A 22,677-nucleotide genomic window follows, 5' to 3' on the forward strand; every position below is an offset into this window, starting at 1 on the left:
GCATCAGCAGTAAAGTTGTAGTTAAAAGACAATACAGATGTATTTATGAAGTATTTATATATGTATGTACGTATGCATGTGTATTTCTAAAGCACACCCCAAGCTGGCCAGCAATGGAGCACTTGACAAGGGGCACTTCCCAGTGAGGATACATGGGAAAGGGGAAAAGATAGAGGTGGCAATGCTAGTGAGAACATGAGATGTCAGCAAATCTGTAAAAGTGCTTCTTCAAGAGATGAGTTTTCAGTTTCTCCTAAACTTTAGTAGGGTGCACGCTGTTCTGATGTAGAGAGGATGTTATGTCAGATCCTTATGGAGAAGTGTGGCTCAATGGTTAGAGCGGCAGACCCTGATGCAGAAACCTGGCTCGGGACCAGGGTTCAATTCCCGCCTCAGTGGGTCTTGGGCTCAATTTCCTCGGACCTGATAATTCTCGCATCGGTGCCTAATCTAATTCATGGGTCCCACTCTGTAACTCTGGGCAATAGCTTGCTTAGTCTCCACAATGGCCCCAACAGCGCTGGGATGCCTGGCTTCACCTTGGAGGTTGCCCAGGAGTGGGCACCTCACAGGGAAAAGCCAGGAGGGGTTCCACAGCGGTATGCCTACAGCGCCTTGAGACCCTAACGGGTGAGTAGTGCGCTATACAAGTACGAAGTTTACCGTTTTTATGGCATAGGTTGAGAAGGCTTGTTTCTCCTTCCTGTTGTGTTCAGCCTCAATGTGGTGATGTGAGAGATCCTCGGCTGGTGTTGACCTCCAGGTATTGTTAGTTTAGCCAGTCAGGTAGACAAGGTCTTGGTGTACAGGGCCTTGAAAGTGATGCAGCAGATCTTCAGGATGAACCTGGCTAGCAGGGGGTTGCCAGTGTAGCTCCTTTATTACAAGGGTGATGTGGTCAGATTTCTTCAGCCCCTTGATGAGCCATGCTCCCATGCTTAGATGATCTAGGCATTAGATTTGACATGTCTCCCTATTATTTTTCAAGATGTATTACAGCATATTTATTCACACCTACATCCCTTTACTTTTTCTATCCTTCCCTTCCCAACTATACTCTCAGTTTTATGAATAACAGAGTTTACACAGAAGGAGTAGGGTGGAGAAATGAAATGTTTGACGAATCTCATTATTTTGGCCATACAGAGCAGAACTAGTCCTCAGACAGATCTCATAGGCTTGACGATTAAAGTTACCACTAAGGTTATCCAAATTTAAACAGCAGAAATATCACTAAGGTTGTAGGAGCCTTACAGGGTAATGCATCAGACAGTAGTAACAAGGATAAATAATGCCATAAAAGCTACAACATTATGGATTGTACAATGAAATAGCAGCTATCTCATCAAGAGACTTCTTAGAACACACAAATAATGTAAAAAGCAACAATAGATGATGAAATGCTTTCACATGAGACAACAACCACATCAAAAAGTCACTTTTGGCACCAAGGTAATAACAACATTGAAGGTTTCCAAAAAAGGAAGAATTACCCAACAAATAGCAACCTTAAACATCCATTGGAAATGCAATGTTTTTACCTCAAACATCACATACCACTGACTTAAAGTATACACTCTTTGGTCTCAAATACTTGCTTTTCCCCCTAAAACCCCACTTTCCCTGAACACCGGGTTAAGACTTTCTGAAAATGCAAATGTTTAACTGTCAACAAACAGCTTTTAATTTTACGTAAATAAATCAGTACCCTGAAATTGAAAACTGAGGTTTGCAGCTCAAGGGGATAGAAAATCCCCTTGAATGCCCTGGAGAGTGCATGGCACCGCCTTGTCTACAATGTTAGTAAGTCTCTGCATGTTTGGGAGTCTTTATTTGGTGATGCTGGTTGGTGAGGGGCGGGTAGGGGGTGGGAAAAGGGGTCCAATATTTTCACCTGTTGCAGGACCAGTCCAAAGGGGACAACCCTTGCAGGACCCCAGACTAGCTGTATCCTGTGGACCCCAAAAAACCAAAGCATTGCCACACCTCTGGAAGTTTCACAGTCAAGTTCACAGCCTCTTTGATTTAGTTGGTTCCTGACACATCATTCCACTCCCCTTGAAATTTACATTGGAGGGAAATACAGTATTTTGGGTACAAACCGTGTTCATATACACATGGTGCCTTTTAAAAAAAATAATAAAAGATACCATGTCTGGAAAATCTATGCATCTAGGGTAGAATCACAGACACAAAACACTTTTCACAGAGACTGTGTCGGAAGGAAGCAGCTGTGTCTTTGCCTCTTTTTTTAAAAGTAGGACACAGCATTATTCATACAAAAGGTATTGAATTTGCGGCATGTTGTAGTTGTTCATAACAATTTCCATACGAACTGTAACAAAATAGCTTCTTGGACCTAGAAAACAACCTTCACACAAATGGCCTCTGGATAGAGCACATTTTAATTATCTAGTAACGTTCTGCATTCCTGTTGGAGGTCACATACTCAACATAAAACTACTATTGCATTTTGCATGCTATTGCAAGCAGAGGGGCATGTGTGTTTCCTTGAAATGCAGCACTCCATGTAACACATTCAGACAGTGCTGGCTTTTAGCAAACAACACACCGCATTTTGGCACTTGTCGCTTCTCTTCCTCCATTGTTTAGTTAACTTCGAAGCACAAAGTGCTGCTGAAAAAGTAGGCTTCACACTTCATGGAATTCCAGATCAACAAAGTGCATTCTTACCTGCAAAGTGCTTTGAGACCCTAAAATGATGGGACTGTCTTACAAACGAACATTACGTCACGTTACAGCTTGGCAGATGTCTTTTGTACTTTATACAAACCTTTTGTATCGTTCTGCCATCATAATAAAATTCATTGTGTCCTAGAAATGTATCAAATGTGCTAAAATGCATGCAAATACTGGCATAAAGAAATGGCATAAAAAATCTGTTTGCAAGTGCTGTGACAATAAAGCCAGAACTAATGGATTTGCCAATGCTGACCATCATCAGCAAAAAGCACAGACAAATCCATTTGGGATGCACCGGCAAAGCCAAAAAGTGACTTGTTGGTTTTGCCAATGTTTGTTTCCTTACGTCTTCTTTCCCACTTTATAAGATTCTAATGCCTAGCACCTGCTTTACAGCTGTAGTAAACAAGACAGCACTATTGTGACATTAAGGGCCTGATTTAGACATTGGCAGCAGGTTTTACTCCGTCACAAAGGTGACGGATACCCCGTCCACCATATCACTATCCCATTCTATTCTGTGGGGATCGCAATATGGCAGGCGGATACCCTTCACTTTTGTGATGGAGTATTCCCATCGCCAACAAATAAATCCGGCCATTAGTTATCTATAGGTCAGAATGAAGTTAAGATTATACATCTAAACACGAATATGATAGCTGAATTAAGAGTATATAAGTCATTAGATATTTCACTCCTGAATGTACTATCATAGTCCTAGGAGGTTAAGTCACATACCTGTATCTGAAAGCAATTGCACATGGTTTTAAATATTGTTCGCTAACCCTTCCTGGGCCGATATATTAATTCGAGATTAACTACTGGTTTTCACTGGATTGGGGATATTGCTTTTTTTCCTGACTATTCCTTTTTAGAGCCACCCAAAGAAATTTTGGAATTTACAAGAGCTAGAAATGCTTAAGGGCAGTGTCATTGTAGCAGCAACTCGTCATGTCCAGAGATCAATAAAACAGAACCTAAGATATCAAACGAGGTAAGTTTCTAAACCTTTATACTGTTGGCTCCCGATACAGAAAAATAACGCCTCCAAAGGGAAACATCCTTTACAACGATGTTTTTACCACGCAGAATTTACAACACATGATAAGGAGAGAGTGAGAGTGTTTGGGTTTAGGAGTGGGTTGGAGTATAGGGTGGTGAGGAATTTGGGGGGATTAGGGGTCTGTAGGTTCATACTGCAGTAAAGTTTTTTTTTTTCCAGGGTTTATGGTTGGAGGTGAGTAGGGGTATAGGATGGTACGGCATTTTTTAGGGCTTGGGGTTAGGTAAGGGCATAGGATGGCAAGGCTAATTTATAAAGGGGGTTTGGAGGTACTTCAATTTAAAAACATGTTTATTAAAAAAAAGTGGGGGCTTTGGGAGGTCTCCCACCCCCCAAAAACTAAAAAAAAATATATATATATTTCACTTACCTTATTTATACCTACCTGCACGGTAAAGGCATCTGTGTAGCAAAGGCATTTGTTGTAAAAAATACATGCGAGATAAAAGAATGTGCTGTAATGTCGTTTAACCGTTTCCGAAATCTCAATGAGATCCCTTCGGAAGCGAATCAGATGTTTAATTTTCTTAACACCTGTGCAAGGAATTAGCCTATTTTTTTGCCAATAACGATACTTATAATAAAGTGGAACGAATTTGGAATTTTAATGAGAAGGAAAACTTTGAAGTCTGCTTTGGATCTCAGTCATTTCTCTGTTGTCTAAATGTTCTGGTCATAAAATGATGGAAGCCATTTCTTCACTTAAATTTGTCTCAAAATTAGATCCTTGTTTAGTCTGCATATTTCAGCAATCTCTGGACGTTAATGAGGATAAATTGAGCATTGCTATTACTAAGGTAATACGTAGTTCTAACTAAACTTAAAAAGGCCTATTCTATAAATAAAAAATAATTATACTGTTTATGTGATTTTCAACCCATTGCTCTAATGCCGACCACAGTCAAGATTCTAGAAAGCCATGATACTCTAGAGTTGTGCTACTTTTTCGATGATAATGACAACATGAAGGAACTACAATTTGATCTTAGGATGACGCATAGCCCAGAATCTGTCCTTGTAACTGTGTTAGGTCACTTAAGAATGGACGCCGACGCCAACTTTGCTAGTGTCCCAATATCAGTAGATTTGTAATCTGCATCTGACCATGTACCCCCTAGCACTAATCACCAGGTTATGTATTCATATGACTGAACATCTTACTCCTGATGAGGGACACACCCTGAGACCTTTGAACGTGTGTCATCAGCTCTTCTGCCTGTTCTTTCCTCTGCAGTCGTAAGCGGGGCACAATCGCACCACTCCATTTACGTTATCACTGCTGCTGATATTCCCAGTGCACCCAACCTGTTCATTGACCATCTTTACCTTATGCTTAACCTCGTTCTCGAGCTACCTCCAACCTCAGATCCTCGACTGCACTACCAGCACCAGCTTTACCGAAGAGGTCACAGCTTCAAGCCCGTCCTGTGTCATCAGGGGCATAGCCATCAACAGATGAGCAGGTAAAGCGGCACCGCAGTCTACTACACCCCAAATATGTTATTTATTTATTTTTACTACCAAACCAGGAAAGAGGGTCCCATTTTCCTTGGGTGCATTAAGGTCCATAACTCCCTTGCAACGCTGCGGTTTGTCATGCACTGCAATTTTGGCCTTAGGTTTTAAGACTCAAGGGGCGATTGTCCCACAGTACCGCAGACTATGGCTCAGTTGCTGAGATCCCTTCATTCTCATAAATCACAAGCACTGCACAGAAATGATTCTGTGCTCAGGCTTAGATAGTAATGTCGATTATACTTGTATTTGTCAAAGACACCCAAGAAAAGGCCTATAGAAGTTGAAAGTCTTACTTCTTGTATTTTGTAGACAACAGACAGTAAGATTTTATGTAATGCATATATTTTAGTATTTTTGTGTTGATAGATTCCAATTTATAAATGTATGAATTGAACAGATATTATGTGGTTTTGTAATCTATGCAATGAAATAATTTAAAAAGTGCTAACCACTTCTAGGGTTGCTGTGAGCAAGGATATTACTGTGCTGACAAGGTGCAACAGACAGCGCGGAATTTAGAGGGCTGAACTGCGCATGTCAGACCGTCTGTATCAAGACACTGGTGAGCCGGACTTGCACACTTCATTTTACTCCATCGATTGACTGGCCATGCCTTTACCCCTACTAGACACCAAGAGAGAGAGAGAACAGTGGCACAGCCCTGTAATACCAAAGGTGAATGGAAGGTGGGGCAAACAATTTAAGTTAAAAATTCAACTAAAAAACAAAATGGCTTTGTTGTGTGGTGGCTCGTAGAGCGAGGGTAATGCTCTAATAAGCCTGTGGACCAGATGCCACTGAGTATGAGGATCAGTGAGTAGGTGTTGGAAATTGGCTAAACTTATTCCTTCCTGAGAAAACAGAGATGCCGTCAATGGAGATTTAATTTCTGGCCTGTAAAGACAGCCACTTAACCATTTCCGAGAGCATTGGTGAAAAATATGAACGTAAAGATCAACATGGAACTCAAAATATAACAGCAGGCAGTGTCAGCTGCACCAGTCTGTCCCTATCAGAACAAGTGACTTTGTCCCATTTTACCTATTGTGACAGAGGTTGCCGCTGTGACAGGTTAATCAGTTGGATTTCTGTAAAGACCGTTCTTAGGCTTGGGCAAAGGCTTACTTAGAGGCTTAACGGCTGCAAGCAATCTAAAATCATGCGGCAAAACTGGGAATATAAGCATCTAGATTACCTGGACCCACTCTTATTTTGGGGAAATGTCACTGATTGCTGATTAAGGTGGGAAGCTATCCAAACAAGAGCAGGGCACTGAGACAGACAACAAAAAGCTATCCAATCATGAGAAAGGGGCGGACCCAAACCTAGCCCTCTACAGTACTGTATGTAATGCTGTATGCGAAAGGCAGCTTAAACTGCAACTAGCACCAGAACAAAAAATGCAGCAACACTTAGAAAACCAACACAGCAGTAATTTGATTCATGGTAGCAGTCAAGGGAAGAGGGAACAAAAGTTTACAAAGAAATAAGTTAAATTCCCTGAATGATGAGAAGAGGATAATGGAGTAAAATTCTGACAGTGCTGGAAAGGGAGTTAAGGCCCTCATTATGAACACGGCGGTAAGCACCGTCGAGCGCTGTGGCAACGGCGAACAGAAGCCCGCCATTGGCGGTGAACAGAAACCCGCCATATAATGTTGCAAAAACCAGAAACCGCCAAAATTCACCCTGCCACCAGTCACCGCCAGGACCTTGTCGGCGGAAATGCTGGACCTCCCACCCGCCACCGCCGAGCACACTAACACCCCGCCCTCCAAATAATGAAGCACAAATCACTGCGTCAGTTAGTGGAAGCCGAACGACCATTGGCAGTACAGACTGCCACGGACGGCAAGTGGACCCAACAGTAAGAAATGCATACATTGTTAAGTTTGAAACCCACACACCTGACACACATCCACAACACTATACAACACACACAGACACACCCCACAATCGTTTGCAACAAAATTAGGCCAACCAATACAGAGAACTCCAGAAGCAGACACCGAGCGCCACGATACAGACACCCAACCACACGAGAGCACCCTCACCTAGATCCACAAAAGACACCATTCACAACACTCACCATGTCACGCTTCACAGAAAGGGAGCTAAGGACCAGGGTGGACGAGATCCTGAAGGTCGAGCCACAATTATTCGGGGCACAGGTCCAGCACACACCCATCGGCAGGAAGATGGAGCTATGGCAGCAGATAGTCAAGAGGGTCAATGCAGTGGGACACCATCCACGCACCAGGGATGACATCCGCAAGAGATGGAACGACCTGCGTGGGAAGGTCAGGTCCATGGCTTCCAGGCACCACATTGCAGTCCAGAAGACTGGGGGAGGACCTCCACCAACACCACCTGACTACACTGACTGGGAGGAAAAGGTACTGGCCATCCTGCGCCCTGAGGGACTCACTGGAGGAATGGACTCGGGTAAGTCATCTACAATTACCCCATATCCATCACACCTGGAATGCATGCACCACCTCACCCCTCCAACTACCACCAGGACCACTACCCCACCCAGGCCACAATCACTACATCCAGACCCCCTGCATGCCCACAAACCCACCAACAGGCCCACATCCCTCCCCCTGTGCACAGCCACCCACCCCTGCAAGGAATCACAATGGTCCACAGCACCCACAATGCACCTACACATCCTAAGCTAAAAAGCAATGCTAACCTCATGAAAGCAACCTGCATGGCCCCAGAGTGTGAAACCTGCACAAACACGCCCAGTCCTGTGCACTCCATCCGATCCTGCTAATGTAACAGACATGTCCATTCCTCCCAACAGGCACCACCACCCATGCCACCCTGACGGACAGGACAAGGAGTGGCAGTGGCCCACAGGGAGACAGAGGCACTTCCCAGGACACTGGGGATGGAACCCTGGACCCTGACGATCACCCTGGCCCCTCACACAGTCCTGGACTGTCACCATCCAGTAGCCCCACCCAGGATACCACTGACACCCCTACCACCCAGCCAACAACATCAGCCGTGGCCAACCGTCCCCATACCTGTGTATCCAGGCCACAGACTGGTGGAACACAAGTACAGAGGCCACAGTCACCCCCTTCCAACAGGAAGGAAGACGATGGCCCCAGTACAGGTGGTACCACCAGACCTGTGCAGGGGACACAGGCAGAGGGAGCTAGGCCCAGTGGGAGGGCATCAGTGGCCCAGGGGGGAGGCCACAGGATGGATGCTGCAGCCCATGACGTGATCTCTGAGGTCCTGGAAGCATATCACCATACCCAGGACAGATTGGACCAGATAGTATCCACCCTGGAGCAGAGTCAAAGGATGCAACTAGCACACCACCAAGAGGCCATGGAGCAGTGGAAACTGCACAATGCCACAATGGCCAGCATAGCAGGTGCGCTGCTGCACCTTGTCCCAACACAACCTGAGGCCCACACAGACCAGGAAGCCCCTACTACTGGCCAGGATACAGACCGGACAACAACAGCATCAGCAGCAACTGCACATGTACCACCCTCTCAGGACACACAGGGGACATCCATCTCAACCTGTACCGGCCAACACCAGGCGCCCAAACCTCAGGCCCAAGTATGGCACAGGAACACCTGCCAAAAAGAAGTCCCCCTCAAAGAAGTGACTCTGGCAAGAACTGTCCTCAAAGTGTCCCACTGAATCAACCACCAAACCGTGTGAAAACAACAAACTCCTGTAAACATTGATGGACCTACCACTACTGCCAGCATTGCTGCAACCATGTTGCCATATTGTTCAACCACCAGTAGGCCACTCCCATCACTGTAATCTGCACAGTTTTATCGCTGCACCAAATAAAACACCTTTTCATCTGTTACAATGTCCCCTGTCATTAATTTTAAACAAAGTGAAGTATGGATGCAACTGTATGATAACTCTTTTATTGTTATCTGATTAGGAGGAAATGCACCACATGCCTTACATGTTGTTGTGCCTACAGATGTGTTGACATTTTACACTATATTGTAATCTGGCCTATGCAGACCTGGTCACAGTGGCAATGAGTACTGACCCAACAACCCCATAGATGACAAGGCACACTGACAGTATGATGCAGAGAAAGCAATCTCATCCAAGTGGCCCACAAAGTTACTGGAAGTAGAGTTGTATCAGTTGGGTCCTGGTCTGTACATCTTCCCCCTTCTCATCATCACCATCACTCTCATCCCCTCTCTGAGGAAGCTGGTCTGGATATACAGCACCCTCCTCCTCCAAGAGGGGGATAGAATTTCTCACAGCCACGTTGTGCAGCATGCAGCAGGCCACCACTATTCTACACAAGTTTTCAGGCCTATATGCCAGGGAACCACCAGAGATATGTAGGCAACGAAATCTAGCCTTCAGGAGACCTATTGTGCGCTATCACCCTCCTAGTACATCCATGGGCCTCATTGTAGTTCCTCTCTGCATCTGTTCCAGGATTCCTCACTGGTGTCAGGAGCCAACGCAAGTTGGGATAGCCAGAATCACCTAGAAAAAGGTGCAAAACAGGACATTCATTGACAACCCCCAGAGGCAGACTGTTTCTGACACTTATTGCCACATAGCAGACAGCCAGACTGTCTGTCTGCTATGTGGCAATAAGTGTCAGAAACACCTACCTATGATCCACCCTCTGTCCTCTTGTAGTTGTTCCATCTTATGTGGCACAATACTGTTCCTCAGCACAGAGGAATCATGGACTGATCCAGGGAACATGACATTCACACGTGGGAAGTACTGGTCTGCAGTACACACCAATTGAATGTTCATGGAATGAAATTTCTTCCTGTTTCTGTACACCTGTTCACTGACTCTTGGGGGGATGATAGCTATGTGGGTGCCATTGATGGCACCTATCACATGGGGTATGTTGGCAAAGGCACAGAAGTCCGACTTGATGGCAGGGAGGTCAGCACTTTGGGGAAACCTCACATAGGACTGTAGGTGTCGTACAAATGCATTCAGGAATCTGGACAGTATTATGCTAAACATTGACTGTGAAAAACCTGCACCCATGCCCACTGTCACTTGAAATGAGCCCGTGGCCAGGAAATGGAGTGCAGAGCACCTGCACTTCAGTAGGGATGGCATGCTGATTACGAGTTGCCGGTGTCAGTGCTGGATCCAGTAATGCACAAAGTTCATGAATAGTTGCACGAGTGAGTCTGTAATTGATAATGATGTGATGCTCCACCATGGTCTGCAAATCCAAAAGTGGTCTGTACACCAATGGGGCCCTTCTTCGCCACAAGGGTCTGTACCTAGGAGGAGTCTAAAAACATGTGTGAGGAACACACATACATCTGCACACATTGTTTTTCATTCAGCACAGCTGGTATGATTGTAGACAACACTAATACTTAGTGTGTGATATTACAGCAACATGACCAGAATGATATATCAGGAATGGTCAGGTGAGGTAATGTATAATGTTGCATGCCTATGGGTGTTAAGGGGACAATATGGCCTGCATTGTGCAGATGAGGGTTTTATAACTGCGTAGTTAAGGCCAAAATGCCTGCCCCCTGTAATCCAGAAGTGTTGTGGTGGAAGTGACCTCATACCGCTAGCGGTTGACGTTAATAGCGTAAGGCGGTGTTTACCGCCGTGCACAAAATCACTGGTTAACATGATTCTCAATGGGCAATCTTAGTGTATCATGATCGCCGCCGGCGATGACGGTGCACACCGCTGCGGTGCATACGCGAACTCGACACCCCAACTTCACTTGACTCCCTGATCTCGTGCATGCAGGTACTCCACTGAGTGTACTGCTGTGTCCTGCCTCTGGTCATGGAAATGGCACATGTTGCAGGGGAAAGGGACCCGGCCTTCACCAACGAGGAATTGGAGAAGCTCGTGGATGGGGTCCTGCCCCTGTACGCCAAGCTCTACAGATAGCCAGAGGTACAGGTGAGTAGGAGGATCGGGGGGCATGGATGTGTGTAGTGGTGGGTGTTGGCTGTATACATGTGTGCACCTGTGACACTGTATGGTCCAGGGTTCCTGACATGCTTCGTGTGTGTGCTGATAGGCTACTTGAAATGTCCGTCCCATGGTGGACGTATAGCCAGCTGTATATGATTGGCCAGTGTCTGACCTCAGTGTTATTTTTCTGTGTGTCCCATATAGGTCAGCGCCCACCAGAGGAGGGCACTTTGGCATGCCATCACCAAGGAAGTGCGGACCCTGGGGGTTTACAACCGGCAGAGCACCCACTGCAGGAAGAGGTGGGAGGACCTGCGGTGCTGGGCGAGGAAGATCTGAGAGCCCCAGCTGGGGAAGTCCTCCCAACGAGGAAGGGGTGCCCGTTGGGCACTGACCCCCCTAATGCAGCGCATCCTGGTGGTGGCGTACCTGGACCTGGATGGGCGCTTGAAGGCTGCACAACAGTCACAAGGGGGTGAGTACATATACCATGTTTTGGCCCCTTGATGGATGTGTGTGCATCCGTATTTAGGCTGTCTAGTGGCAGGGACTCTAACTGATGTCCATTTACATAATTGCCCCCGTGGGGAGTAGGGGTGTTTGGGTCAAGTCTGCAGTACTCCAGGTCCTTAAGTTAGTTGGGGAATGGCTGCTGATCAGGGTTCTGGGCACTGGTCAGGGGCATAGCCATGTGTAAAGCGGTAGGTGCTGCCTGGCTGAAGGTTTTCTGGGTGGGTGTATGTGTGACCCACTAATGTACCTCCATTCAGCTATTTACAAGTGTCTCTCCTGTTCTGTCTCCCCATCACTGTTCTCTTGTGTTGTCTGTGTACATCAGCATCATCTGGTGAGGGAGCTGAGGCACCGGCAAGTGGGGATGAAGCGGCCCATGGATCCTCGGAGGCAGAGGCGTCTGCCGCCAAGGGGACCAGTGGGTTGGAGGGCGAGGGGAGTACCACAGGGGAGGCAACTACCACTGGAGGTAGTGACTCCGATACCTCCTCGATGGGAGCTCCCCGGCGGTGGCGGACCCTAGTGGGCCCACCCCCACTGTTTCATCTTGCGCCACCCCCCATACCATCACCGCCCCCCCAGTTGCTCCCCACTAAGTTGCCCGTGCCCGCTCACACAGAAGGGTGGGCATCTCCTTCGCCCCAGGCACCTCATCCCCTGCCCCAGTCAGCCCTGCTGCCCTCACGAAGGAGGCTATTGACTTCCTGAGAACCATCTCTGTAGGGCAGACAACCATTGTCAATGCCATCCAGGGGCTAGCATCAGAGGTGCAGCAGACCAATGCTTATCTGGATGGCATTCATGGTGCCGTGTCTGGCCTACAGAGATCTTTTCAGGCTCTGGCCTCCTCTTGGACGGCAGCTAGTGTCCCTGGTCATTCCGTCCCCCCTCCAACCACCTCTACCCCTTCCAGCACCCCTCTCCCTTCACCCATCCAAAGAACACATTCTGACACGCAGGCACACACCTCAACACACAAGAAGCACACTTCAAAACACAAGCACCACACCTCCCACCACAAGCATACACACAGCCAACATACACATGCACACACACACATGCGCACACACACACAAACATCCACTTCCCCCAGTGTGCCCACCTCTTCCGCCTCCCTGTCTGTCCCCTCTACATGCACACCCACAGTCACTGCATCCTCATTCAATGTTGCTGACCCTGTTCCTGCAGTCACCACAATAGCACACATCCATTCATGCACCCCAGACACCACACCTGCACTCACCACAACAACTTTAGTTGACACATGCAGCACTCACCAGACTAGCAGACACCCAGACAACATCCATTTACTCTGGCAGCCTATCTTGTCCCACTGTGTCCACCCCCCCTACTCCCAAGACACTCAAACGCACCAAAACACACACCCATCACACATCCGCCACACCTCAGCATACTGTCCAGTCACCTGCACCCACATCACGCACACCTACACCTGTCACGACCACTCCCTCTACCTCCACTCCTACGCCTTCCTCCAGGTCCATCCCAATTGCCACTAAGAAACTTTTCCTCTCCTGTGTTGACCTATTCCAACCCACTGGCCCACCCAGTCTCGTCCCTAAACGTGCTCACCTCCTTGCCCTGTCCACTCCTCCCACGTCACAGCCCGCCCCTGTCCCCCCTTCCCATTCCCGTGCCCCTTCCCCAGAGAGGAGGAAGCCCCGTGCTGAACCAGGTCCATCTGCCACCCCCCGGTCCAAGCCCACTCCCCCACCTTCCAAGGGCAGAACTAAAAACCCTCCACCTGCCACACAAAAGTCTATGCCCCCCGGTAGTAAATCCCCTGCCCCTGTTCCCTGAGGTGCCTGGATGCCCCATTGTTGCCCCTATGAGGTGGAGTACCCTAGCACTTGTGGGAGTCAAATTGGGGCCATTGTGGCCCATTGGACTTATTGCACATTGGACTGGCCATTGGCCCTCTAAGCACTTCTGTCGCTCAGTGAGCATAATAAAGGTTATTATGTGGCCTGTGTGGTCTAGAGCCGTGGTCTCTCGTTTCATTGTTTGTGGGTGTTGGGCACATGTATGTACTTTGGGCAGGTTGGATTTGCCTTGTGTTGGGTAAGTACCTCTTGCTGTGGGGTGTATGGCTTGTGCTGCTCTGAAGGGTTGTGGGAGCGTTGCAGAGTGGGTGGGTATGTAACTGTGCCCTTTCCTCCCTTGTTTAGTAGGTTGTGGTACTTACTGTCGTCTTCGTCGGTGGTCTCAGTCGTGGAGGTATATGGCAAGGAGCAGGGCTGGCATGATTTGCAACTCTCTATCCCTGTCTGCTTCTGTGTGTTGTGTGAGCCTCCGGTTAGTGTTTCCTTATATATGGTCTGTTTCCGTCTGGCTTTGGTGGTTCCCGCCCCGGAACGGACGGCGGTCTAGTGGTTCCTTATTTGATGGGTGGGTATGGCCTTTCTGTAGGCCTGTGGGCGGGCTCTGCTGTCGTTGTCGGCACTCCTCTTCTGACGCTGAGGGGTTTTCAGGATGCCTGTGTTTCAGTTGGTTCATTATTTGGTGGTTCGGACTGCACGTGTGTTGGCAGTTGTTACTGCCACCGCTGGCGGTGCGGTGTTTACCACTGTGTTCATAATGAGGGCCTAAGTCTTGATTATTATAAGAGTAGTGGGACTGTGGAGATAAATGTGCTCTGTGGCCTCTAGCTACTGGTCAGTATATATAACATTCTTACCCCCTCCTGCGCTAACTGGATTAAAGTGACCTTCCCCTCCCTTTTCTCCTCGCTATCCACCTAGTAAACCGTTTGTGCTGCTGGGGATCTCTTGAGTCACCAACAATGTTGAGATGAGATTGATCTGTCTCCTACGCTTTACTGGATATCATTTTGGGCGTTGCCCAGTAACGTGGGTTTGGTTATCCAACATCTGGAAGTCTAATAGGTTTCGGCTGACGTGTAACGGGATTACTCTTCCCAATGGCTAGCAGCATCTCCTGAGAGTAACCCACTAATGCAAGGAACTGCAGAGCTGCCTAAAAACTGCAGGGAGAATACGTCGAAGCAGTATCAGACTTGGATTTTAAGACTCCCTGGGATGATCTTTTCAAACGCTTTTCCATTCTAAGCCTCAGAAATGTGATCACATGAAGCACACCAAATACAGAATAAAGTGATAAGTCCAACTCAAAAGGTTGTTTTTCTGAATAATGCTCAGAGCATAAGATACATGTTGTATTTCCTTAAGCAGCTCAGAATTACAAGAGCTTGAGCAAGCGCAATGTATCTTGTAGACAGGGCTGTTTAATCGGCAGAACACGGAGTGCACAAATCGCAAGGAAGAAGCAGCCCCAGAATGGCAGAGACATTCCGATTCTGGAAAGCATTAGAGAGCAGCCTTCTAAGGAAGTTACACTTTCACTACCGAGATGGCGTCTGAACGAGATGTGTTTCTGCAGTTAACTAATTATAGCACTTTAAACCAAAATCCACTTTAAGCGTGTTACACTACCATCTGGAGTATTTCACTCCTAAGGCACCAGCCCTAGTATTCCAATTTACCATGTTCTGTTTTTTTGTACTAAACTGATTCTAAAAAAGTAACTGTTCCCACAATAAGTTGTTTGAATCTGCAAGGATGAACATATTAGTTGGAATACATAGATTCAATTACAGATAGAGGGAACTTTTGAGAGGGTCTTTACAGAGTGAATGAATTTAAAGTACCCAGGAAGAGGGTAAGGGGCATTTACTAGTAGATATTACGTGTCGAATTCACAAAGGCATTATCGCCTGTAAACGTATGTTTGTTTATAGCTGGAAATGCCTTCATTTACACCTAGGGCTGGGAACCACAAGCAGCGCCAGGAAAACTGCTCAAACCAGACTTCTTACCACGTTCTCGTCCCGCCCATCCTTATCTGTCTGTCTCTTCCCTCTCTCTGATCTCTACACGCACTCTTCTTCGCCCCTGTCTCTCTTCTTATGTCTCCAACTTTCGCTCCTGTCTCTATCCCTCCTTCTGTCTCCCACTTTCGCTCCTGTCTCTATCCCTCCTTATGTCTCCCACTTTCGCTCCTGTCTCTATCCCTCCTTATGTCTCCCACTTTCGCTCCTGTCTCTCCCTCCTTGTGTCTCCCACTTTCGCTCCTGTCTCTCCCTCCTTGTGTCTCCCACTTTCGCTCCTGTCCCACTTTCGCTCCTGTCTCTTTCCCTCCTTGTCTCCCACTTTCGCTCCTGTCTCTCTCCCTCCTTATGTCTCCCACCACTTTCGCTCCTGTCTCTCTCCCTCCTTATGTCTCCCACTTTTGCTGCTGTCTCTCCCTCCTTATGTCTCCCACTTTCGCTCCTGTCTCTCTCCCTCCTTATGTCTCCCACTTTCGCTCCTGTCTCTCTCCCTCCTTATGTCTCCCACTTTCGCACCTGTCTCTCCCTCCTTATGTCTCCCACTTTCGCTCCTGTCTCTCCCTCCTTATTGTAGGAGGCTGGACTGGCCTGTAGTGAGTACCAAGGGGTACTTGCACCTTGCACCAGGCCCAGTTATCCCTTATTAGTGTATAGGGTGTCTAGCAGCATAGGCTGATAGATAATGGTAGCTTAGCAGAGCAGCTTAGGCTGAACTAGGAGACGAGTGAAGCTCCTACAGTACCACAAGTGTCACTTGCACAATATCATAAGAAAACACAATACACAGTTATACTACAAATAAAGGTACTTTATTTTTATGACAATATGCCAAAGTATCTTAGAGTGTACCCTCAGTGAGAGGATAGGAAATATACACAAGATATATGTACACAATACCAAAAATATGCAGTATAGTCTTAGAAAACAGTGCAAACAATGTATAGTTACAATAGGATGCAATGGGGACACATAGGGATAGGGGCAACACAAACCATATACTCCAAAAGTGGAATGTGAACCACGAATGGACCCCAAACCTATGTGACCTTGTAGAGGGTCGCTGGGACTATTAGAAAATAGTGAGAATTAGAAAAATAACCCTCCCCAAGACCCTGAAAAGTGAGTGCAAACTGCACTAAAGTTCCCCTAAGGACAAATAAGTCGTGTTAGAGGAATAATGCAGGAAAGACACAAACCAACAATGCAACAACAATGGATTTCCAATCTAGGGTACCTGTGGAACAAGGGGACCAAGTCCAAAAGTCACAAGCAAGTCGGAGATGGGCAGATGCCCAGGAAATGCCAGCTGTGGGTGCAAAGGAGCTTCTACTGGACAGAAGAAGCTGAGGTTTCTGCAGAAACGAAAAGGGCTAGAGACTTCCCCTTTGGTGGACGGATCCCTCTCGCCGTGGAGAGTCGTGCAGAAGTGTTTTCCCGCCAAAAGAACGCCAACAAGCCTTGCTAGCTGCAAATCGTGCGGTTAGCGTTTTTGGATGCTGCTGTGGCCCAGGAGGGACCAGGAGGTCGCAAATTGGACCAGGAGGTAGAGGGGACGTCGAGCAAGACAAGGAGCCCTCTTAGCAGCAGGTAGCACCCGGAGAAGTGCCAGAAACAGGCACTACGAGGATGCGTGAAACGGTGCTCACCCGAAGTTACACAAAGGAGTCCCACGTCGCCGGAGACCAACTTAGAAAGTCGTGCAATGCAGGTTAGAGTGCCGTGGACCCAGGCTTGGCTGTGCACGAAGGATTTCCGCCAGAAGTGCACAGGGGCCGGAGTAGCTGCAAAAGTCGCAGTTCCCAGCAATGCAGTCTAGCGAGGTGAGGCAAGGACTTACCTCCACCAAACTTGGACTGAAGAGTCACTGGACTGTGGGGGTCACTTGGACAGAGTTGCTGGATTCGAGGGACCTCGCTCGTCGTGCTGAGAGGAGACCCAAGGGACCGGTAATGCAGCTTTTTGGTGCCTGCGGTTGCAGGGGGAAGATTCCGTCGACCCACGGGAGATTTCTTCGGAGCTTCTAGTGCAGAGAGGAGGCAGACTACCCCCACAGCATGCACCACCAGGAAAACAGTCGAGAAGGCGGCAGGATCAGCGTTACAGTGTTGCAGTAGTCGTCTTAGCTACTTTGTTGCAGTTTTGCAGGCTTCCAGCGCGGTCAGCAGTCGATTCCTTGGCAGAAGGTGAAGAGAGAGATGCAGAGGAACTCGGATGAGCTCTTGCATTCGTTATCTAAAGTTTCCCCAGAGACAGAGACCCTAAATAGCCAGAAAAGAGGGTTTGGCTACCTAGGAGAGAGGATAGGCTAGCAACACCTGAAGGAGCCTATCAGAAGGAGTCTCTGACGTCACCTGGTGGCACTGGCCACTCAGAGCAGTCCAGTGTGCCAGCAGCACCTCTGTTTCCAAGATGGCAGAGGTCTGGAGCACACTGGAGGAGCTCTGGACACCTCCCAGGGGAGGTGCAGGTCAGGGGAGTGGTCACTCCCCTTTCCTTTGTCCAGTTTCGCGCCAGAGCAGGGCTAAGGGGTCCCTGAACCGGTGTAGACTGGCTTATGCAGAATTGGGCACATCTGTGCCCAAGAAAGCATTTCCAGAGGCTGGGGGAGGCTACTCCTCCCCTGCCTTCACACCATTTTCCAAAGGGAGAGGGTGTAACACCCTCTCTCAGAGGAAGTCCTTTGTTCTGCCATCCTGGGACAAGCCTGGCTTGACCCCAGGAGGGCAGAAACCTGTCTGAGGGGTTGGCAGCAGCAGCAGCTGCAGTGAAACCCCAGGAAAGGCAGTTTGGCAGTACCAGGGTCTGTGCTACAGACCACTGGGATCATGGGATTGTGCCAACTATGCCAGGATGGCATAGAGGGGGCAATTCCATGATCATAGACATGTTACATGGCCATATTCGGAGTTACCATTGTGAAGCTACATATAGGTAGTGACCTATATGTAGTGCACGCGTGTAATGGTGTCCCCGCACTCACAAAGTCCGGGGAATTGGCCCTGAACAATGTGGGGGCACCTTGGCTAGTGCCAGGGTGCCCTCACACTAAGTAACTTTGCACCTAACCTTTACCAGGTAAAGGTTAGACATATAGGTGACTTATAAGTTACTTAAGTGCAGTGTAAAATGGCTGTGAAATAACGTGGACGTTATTTCACTCAGGCTGCAGTGGCAGGCCTGTGTAAGAATTGTCAGAGCTCCCTATGGGTGGCAAAAGAAATGCTGCAGCCCATAGGGGTCTCCTGGAACCCCAATACCCTGGGTACCTCAGTACCATATACTAGGGAATTATAAGGGTGTTCCAGTAAGCCAATGTAAATTGGTAAAATTGGTCACTAGCCTGTTAGTGACAATTTGAAAGAAATGAGAGAGCATAACCACTGAGGTTCTGATTAGCAGAGCCTCAGTGAGACAGTTAGGCACCACACAGGGAACACATACATATAGGCCACAAACTTATGAGCACTGGGGTCCTGACTAGCAGGGTCCCAGTGACACATAACAAACATACTGAAAACATAGGGTTTTCACTATGAGCACTGGGCCCTGGCTAGCAGGGTCCCAGTGAGACAGTGAAAACACCCTGACATACACTCACAAACAGGCCAAAAGTGGGGGTAACAAGGCTAGAAAGAGGCTACTTTCTCACACTTATGTCTCCCACTTTTGCTCCTGTCTCTATCCCTCCTTCTGTCTCCCACTTTTGCTCCTGTCTCTATCCCTCCTTATGTCTCCCACTTTCGCTCCTGTCTCTCCCTCCTTGTGTCTCCCACTTTCGCTCCTGTCCCACTTTCGCTCCTGTCTCTCTCCCTCCTTATGTCTCCCACTTTCGCTCCTGTCTCTCTCCCTCCTTATGTCTCCCACCACTTTCGCTCCTGTCTCTCTCCCTCCTTATGTCTCCCACTTTTGCTCCTGTCTCTCTCCCTCCTTATGTCTCCCACTTTCGCTCCTGTCTCTCTCCCTCCTTATGTCTCCCACTTTCGCTCCTGTCTCTCCCTCCTTATGTCTCCCACTTTCGCTCCTGTCTCTATCCCTCCTTATGTCTCCCACTTTCGCTCCTGTCTCTATCCCTCCTTATGTCTCCCACTTTCGCTCCTGTCTCTCTCTCCTTAAGTCTCCCACTGTGCTTGCTGCAATAGAGAGACAGAACCGCCATCAGCGGCCCTGGGACTCAAAAATAAAAACAAACATATCAGCCTCTTAAGGCTTCCAGGGCCAGAAGGGGAGTGGAGCACCTCAAAACATTGACGTGTGTTGCAGAAGAGGTTCTCCACAAGGTAAAATGTTTTCCCAATGAAGTAAAAAAAGGAAGGAAAAAATTGGTGTATTACACATAAGACTGCATTTCCCAGGGGCGTAATTCCGGCGGTGCCCCAGGAATGTGTTATATGACTTTTCTGGCAGTACACATGAACACCTACGCCTGGGATAGTAATGGGAATGTTTGCGAATTGTAGAAAAGTTTAAAACTACGTTCAAAGGGAAATGTGAATCTCCACATGTACTTTTACACTTTTTTGTCAATTGAGCCCAAAATGTTTAAAGTATCATTGATTTAATGAAGATGATATTTTGACTTTAGGGGCCATTAGTAGGGAGATTTAGTTTCATTTGATTGAGTTTTCCAAATGTAAGTACTAATCAAATATATTTAAAGACATGCGAATGGTTGATATCAATTAGGATTATTTGTTAAATACGTAATTCCTTTCTGTGATACAAATTTCAACTACTTTGTTCGGACAAAGCAGTTAAATTTTACTTTATTACTTATTTATCTACTCACTTTATTGCTTTAATCATCTACTTTGTTAAAACATTGAATTTTCTTTCATTTTATTCATCTCTAATTTGCAAAGCTATTTTACCCCTTTCAATGATTAGTTACTTCGTATAAAATAGCAACAACAAAACATTGTGGAAAGTCCCTGCTCCAAACACCCTGTTAACCTTTAGGGGGTCTAACTCCTGTCTCCCCACGAATGTCCGCTTTAAGCTGAGGTGGGGAGAAGAGAACTTTGTGTATCACACACTTCATGCTCTTGTTTCTATGAGGAGCGCGTTTAAAACAAATAAAACTAGACCACGGGTGTGTTTTATGGAATAGTTCATTTTAAATAGCTCCAGCACATTCCACACAGATTGTGTGACCCAGGGCCGGCTATAGGGGGCGCTGTGTTCGGAAATAACATGGTTTTAAAAGCACCCATGTGCCCTGGTCATTAATGCTGCTGTTGTAGAGTGATGGAGTTTTGTCCAGTGGCAGTTCTGACTCATCGTAGGGCAGAGGGTTAATATGTCTGCTGCAAAGAACGTGTACCATGCAGATCACAGAACTGTATTTTATGTGGATAGCTCAGTGGGTTACTGCTTTTGCCACAGAGATCCTTTTGTTACTTGCATTTCAATAATTATAATCCTAATGTAGCACAATGATCTACAAACTGTACCCAAAGAGCTGCATGTGAACTGCAAAGGCACGGGGTTGGAACCTTACGATTCTCATTATCCTAATGTTGGGAAAAAAGGATTAGTTTGGGTCGAAATACATTCCTATTAGTAAAGCCAATCCCAACCACCATGGTATATTTTAAATCTAGAGTCTGTGCTTCTCCAGACAAAACACACTTAAAATATGCTGCCTGCTAGCATGAATGACGTGATTTAATTCTCATTGTCTTATGTAACATTTCCTACGGACTGATTTACACATGTATGATTGCTTGGCTCTGTACAATGTGTGTGTAACGTAAAGAGCTCTGACATCCAACACAGGTATGAATAGTGCTATAAAACAGATACATGCATGTGAGAGAGGGGCTATGGAGAGATAATGAGCCCTGCTGGAGAATGGTAGTGAAGGGATCCTTGAAGGAGGTCGTTTTAGGGGGCACCGGGTGTCACCAGCACTAAACCCGTCCCTGATGTGACCCACCTACGCAACTGCTGGAATCTCGGTGAATATCTACCAGCATGCTGGCTACTGATGTCATTATCTGAGTATGGATCTCAAGAGATTTAGATAACTGCAGTGACAACATTTGGGGAAAAAAAGAGGGCTGTCAGAGTGACTGATCAACCAGCCGCACTCCTGGCTGTGCTGTACTGTCTCCACAAGATGAATTTCAAATGGCACGTCGGGCCTTCTTCAGAATTTGACAGGATACTCTGGTAAATCATGACGGCTATCCTGTACATCGTATTGCAAGTGCCATAGACTATAATACACTTGTAATGTGGCAGAGGGGATATCCACTAAGTTTGTGACAAAATACCCGGTCAGTCAAAATCTAAATTAGGCTCTTAGCTTTTAGGTAGAAAACTAAACTACCAAAAAGTTTGTTAAGCCATCTAAATCCTATACGTGCACCTGCAAGAATGGATATGATAGTCAAGTATTAACGCATCTCGTTATTCATCATATATGCAGTGCTTAATTTGTGCTTGTTGTTTCCGGTGCTGAGCACCGGCACTTATTTTTGCGGGCTGGTGCTTATTCTTCTGCCTCAAGCATTTGCTGCGAGCAAAAGACACATATGGGAAAGACGGAGGAAGAGAAAAGCGAAAAAAGTCACAAAGTTAGAAAGCAGAACGCTGCGAGAGTGAGCTGGCGGTGCAGGGGGTGTCTGTAAATAGATTAAAGAGGCCTGCGATGCCTTCAGGGTTTCTCTGCCTTCATATTCTGTGCTCGCACATTTAATTGCAGCAGCCGCGTGTTTCAGAGGAGAGCTTTGAGCACCGGCACGTTTTTATTTACAAATTAAGCACTGCATATATGAATGACGTTACTGGTGAATTACATTTGGGTATTACGCTACCTTTCATTACACCTAAAGTTATTGCAGGCTCATCACACAAATAACACTGCATAAGATCCACACAACGGGCAAAGAGGCCTCCGACTCCAACAACCATCGCGACACAAACAACGAACAACAATATATCTTAGAAGAAGTAAATAAACAGTTACGTCCTGTGGGAAACAAATCCACACAATTAAAGCTTCCTACAGATCCACACACTACTATAACTTCATTGCACACTCCCCTTGCCTGCATTACCCTAG

At 47.1% G+C, this 22,677-nt stretch overlaps 1 protein-coding gene across 1 annotated transcript in view; it reads right to left on the bottom strand.

The window, feature by feature from the left end:
• The window catches only part of TRAPPC9 (trafficking protein particle complex subunit 9), a 2,294,541-nt gene that overhangs the window by 1,753,474 nt on the left and 518,390 nt on the right, over nucleotides 1-22,677 (bottom strand). The gene's annotated exons all lie outside the window — the stretch shown is intronic.

This window comes from Pleurodeles waltl, chromosome 2_2, assembly GCF_031143425.1.
Source record: "Pleurodeles waltl isolate 20211129_DDA chromosome 2_2, aPleWal1.hap1.20221129, whole genome shotgun sequence".
Classification (NCBI taxonomy): domain Eukaryota; kingdom Metazoa; phylum Chordata; class Amphibia; order Caudata; family Salamandridae; genus Pleurodeles; species Pleurodeles waltl.